Genomic DNA, 5,127 nt, shown 5'->3' on the forward strand with positions numbered 1-5,127 from the left:
TGTTAATATTGTCCTCACCATGTTTCATGCTTCACCTTCCCGCTTCCCTGTCTTTGGTAAGAGTGCCTGGGCGCCGCGTTCGAGACTGGGTCATAACTGGGATATTTCCCAGTTGAAATTTACAACTTCCGTCATCAAAGCGTTCCAGGTGCATGGAGGTTTCATGACTCTGCAAGTGAACGAAAACCATGGCTGACCGTGACAAAGTGCACACACAGTTGCACCCTCAGCACTGCTTTAGGTGTTAATTAAAAGGATGGCAGTTTAACTGCTACAACTGACATGAATAGCAGATACAGTACAGGTGCTGGTCATATAATTAGAATATCATCAAAAGGTTGATTTATTTCAGTAATTCCATTCAAAAAGTGAAACTTGGATATTATATTTATTCATTACACACACACACAGATATATTTCAAATGTTTATTTATTATGGCAGCAATGCGGCGTGGCATGGAGTCGATCAGTCTGTGGCACTGCTCAGGTGTTATGAAAGCCCAATAAAATTGTGCATTCTAAAATGTTGGTTGGGAAATAAAGGAAATTATAAACTATACTTTCACAGTAAAATACTTAGGCTTACCACAGTAAGCCAGTTCGTTCCTTTCTTCCTCGCTTCACTACTTCCCCAGTGAATTTGCATCAACAATGATTTTATTTTGACCACATAATGAAACTAAATGGAACAGATAGACATGGAACAGAATAACAAATATACCAAAATGATCATAAACACAGGCAGACAGAGCCGTTTACAAAAGTACAGTAACACAAGCAGAGGTAACAAACTATAGTCTAAGACAGAACAGGAACAAAGCTAGACAGGAACACTGACGATAGCAAAATAAAACAGGAAGTAAATAACTCTACACAATACTCTAGACAAAGGACTAGACAAAGTGAACAGAAGACACAGAACAGCATGCATTACAAGATAGGACCAGACCAATCATAAAGTCACCACAAGAACAAAACAAGGCAAACACAGTAGAACACAAGACATGAAACCAAAACAAGACCAAAAACCCTCAAACCATAACAGAGTACTTCCTGGGTTTTTTTGTTTGTTTTTTACTTTTTAATAAAAATATAGAAACCTGAACTACAACTTCCTCTGATTGTTGAGATCGATAATGTCACCACAAATCTTTCAGATTTGAGCATACAAAATTTACAGTTTTTTCTGAATGCTTAAACCCTAACCGTGATTCTTATAGCACAATTTCCTAAACTATTAATACTTATAGCAAAACCACTCACTGAGTTTGCAAAACTAAAAGCACAAACATTGCTTTGCACTCAGTTTGCAATTTTTCTAACACACACTTTGCAAAACTGTAGGTACAATCCACTGCACAGCACTCTTTTTGCGGAACTGTAAACACAACTCACTGATTTACACTCAATTTCCAAATGATCAATACAATCCTAGCAAAAATATACACATGTATGGCTATTATTTACACTGTTTTGCCAACTGTCTGGCACACTGTCACATGTGAAAACTGTTTTAGATAATTAGTTCACTTTGCAATCAGCTGATAAATAAGCCACAGGTAAGCTGTCCATGTGGAGTACAATGGAGGGAGCAGGAAGAGTGAGAATTAGAGGAGGCCGAGGAAGAGGACGTGGAGGTGAAGAAGTAGGAGGAGGAGGAAGAGGACGCGGAGGTGAAGAAGTAGCAGGAAGAGAAGGAGGAAGAGGACGCGGAGGTGAAGAAGCAAGAGGGAGAGGACAACAAGGACAAGGAGGTGAAATTAGAGGAAGAGGACAAGAGGTCCAAGAGGAGGACGAGGAGGAGGAAGAGGAAGGGTAAGAAGAGTAAGAAATAGAATTACTGATGACATCAGAGCTACAATAGTGGACCATGTAATCAACCATGGAATGACCCTGAGGGAAGCTGGCCAACGGGTTCAGCCTAACTTGAGCCGCTACACTGTAGCAAGCATCATAAGGACATTTCGAAATGAGAATCGGTTAGTACAGTCACTTTGCACTAAGTTTTGTAGCACTGCCATACTCTAATGAGAAACACAACAATACCATACATGTAAAAATACTGAAATTGTTACTTTACACAATTGCTAGACGTACAGATGCTGGGGGCAGAGGAAGAATGTTCACTGTAGAACAAGAGACCCATATAGTCAATATGGTGATTGCAAATAATTCCATAAGGCTACGAGAAATACAGCAGTGCATAATTGAAAATGACACCACCTTCCAGAACATACACAATGTGAGCAATTCTGTATTATGTCGTGTACTTGCCCGCAACAGAATACGAATAAAACAAATCTACGGAGTCCCTTTTGAAAGAAACAGTGAACGTGTAAAACAACTGCGATATGACTATGTGCAGGTAAGCTATAGTATCATTGGTACTGAATGTGGAAGTGCATAGTGCTGTGCATGGGCCTAATGTGCTGCATTTGTTTTGTCTTGTCCAGAAAGTGATGGAGCTAGAGGCAGATGCCATGGGTCATGAACAGCTTTTTGTGGATGAGGAGGGTTTTAACCTCACTAAAACAAGGAGACGTGGCAGGAACATTATTGGACACCGTGCCATAATCAATGTCCCAGGACAAGGTGGTGGTAACGTAACTATGTGTGCAGCTATAAGTCAAAATGGTGTTGTTCACCATCATGCAACCCTAGGCCCATATAACACTGCACAAATTATTACATTCCTGGACACCTTACATGACATGCTCACTAATGTTCAGAGACCAGAGCAGACCAGATATGTCATCATATGGGACAATGTTAGTTTCCATAGGGCTGTTTTGGTCCGCAACTGGTTTACAGATCACCTGCTCTTCACTGTACTCAACCTCCCCCCATACTCTCCATTCATGAATCCAATTGAAGAGCTCTGCCTGCCGCTGGAAGGTCTATGACCGCCATCCCCATCAACGCATAGCCCTTTTACAGGCAATGGATGAGGCATGTGGGGATATTGACCAGGCATCATGTCAGGCCTGGATACAGCATTCCAGAAGATATTTTCCCTGGTGCCTTAGACTAGAGGACATTGCAGGTGATGTAGACGAAATTTTGTGGCCAGACCCAGAGAGACGATGTAGACTGATTTTTTTTTTTAATTTTTTTCAGTGAAATTACTATTTTGTGTTTTGACTTGGAAAAAAACACTTGTGTTTGTTTTGATGTGTGTAAATAAACACCAGTACTTGAAGTTTGTATCCCTAACTATGACAAAAGTATGACCTCAAACTGACATAGCCTACCTTGTGCACAGAGAAAGCAAAAGCCAGATGTATTTTTTATTCATACCATCAGTGTGTAGTTGGCGCATTGTGTGCTTATTAATGTGATGGCTTGTGTTAACTGTTTGATACAAAAATACCATTTTTACGAAGGTTTGAAGAGTTAATGAAAGGTTTATTAGCTTTTGCAAGAGAATTACAATGTTTTGCTGATTTGGTGAAGGGTTTTCTTATATGTGTAGAGTTTTGCAAAAAATAGCCAATAGTTACAAAAAATGTGCTTAAGCCATCAGAAAAAACTGTAATCTCTTGCCATGCCACCTTTGTCGTGAAAATTATATTCCTGGTGAGGGGTTGAGCAAAGAATTGAGTTACAACCAACTGTTTGAAGAATTTATTTAACAAAAGAGAATAAACAGAGAAGTACTTAAACACATATACAGCTGGTCCAGAGACCTGCCACCTAGGGTGGCTTCGGGCGTCTGGCCCCAAGCATAGGGATGCATCATTTACACAGTCTAGGTTTCTATGTATTGGGGAACAGAGATCCTCTCTCAGCCTTGAATGAACATTCCAGAAGAGGAGAGGAACAGCAAAAGAGGAAAACACCAATACAATCTCACAGCTCTGACCTAAACCCTAGTAAATCTAGACGTACTAAATAAGGAGTATAGGAGGAAAAAAACACAATACATATATAAGCCATAATGAGAATAGTAATAATAATAATAATAATAATAATAATATTAAATATCATACATAAAAGATTAAATGTAAGAGGACACGATTTTCTACCATAACTTTCATGTTTTTTTTTATGTTGAATTATTTTATTGAGCTTCTGTTAAAATGCAAAGAAATATGATAGCCTAATGAACATGTGCTTTTATCTCATAGTAATGTTATCAGTTTTACAGTGGGCTTAATCAATATGTCATGTTATTGTGAAACATTTTGAGATGCATTCAATTCATGATATATTGTAAAAAATAAAGCTGATTAAATAAAGTTGATAAAGCAGCTTCTTGAACTGAATGAATCCTGAACACTAGATGGCAACATTACACCTCTCAAACACCTCAAGTTGCATATTATGACACAATACAACATGTGGGGTAAAAATATATATATTTTAAGTAGTAGTATTCATTAGTAGTCTATTATTTGGGAAGTTCACTCACATCTGAAACGTTTATTATACGTTTAATTAAATGTTAATATTGTCCTCACCATGTTTAATGCTTCACCCTCTGCTTCCCTGTCTATGGCAAGAGCGTCTCGGCGCCTCCCACCAATGGACATCTATCCTCCCACCCTGCTGCATAAAGTTACAACTAGACAGCTGCTAGACATGGGGTCATGTGGACTTCACAATAAAAGGATAACCGATAAAACTGTGACTTTTGCGCTCTAAAGAAGATATGACAGGGTCCACAGGCGCTGAGTATGTTTCATACATACTTCACATAATCAGGTGGCGCTTCTTGCAACCATCAGATGAATGCAGTATAGACTAAAAAGTAACTTGCAATGAATCTGCAACACCATTCAGACTGCGAAAACGTTCATTTGTATTTCACAAACTTTGCAAAACAGGCTACAAGCATGGGCCCTACCCTACAGCAGCGCCTAGGCAATGACTAAGCTTTTACAGAAGCATTACGCATTTAGATTCAAACGTTTCCCCATTTGATAACTATATTATGAAAGCTGAGCATCAGTGATTTTTTTTTAGCAGAACAAGGTCGTTTCTATTCTGGCAAAGCTGCAACATTTTGCACTGAAACTCACAATACTACTTCCCTGGTATAATCATGTGCATCAACAATGCTTTTATTTTGAAACCCTCAGCCGGATGTTTTGAGTTTTATTTTGATACACTTGACGCTGGTGCGGC

This window comes from Micropterus salmoides, unplaced genomic scaffold (assembly GCF_014851395.1).
Source record: "Micropterus salmoides isolate LMB-PRFRI ecotype aquatic unplaced genomic scaffold, ASM1485139v1 Ms_hic_scaffold_6, whole genome shotgun sequence".
Taxonomy (NCBI): Eukaryota; Metazoa; Chordata; class Actinopteri; order Centrarchiformes; family Centrarchidae; genus Micropterus; species Micropterus salmoides.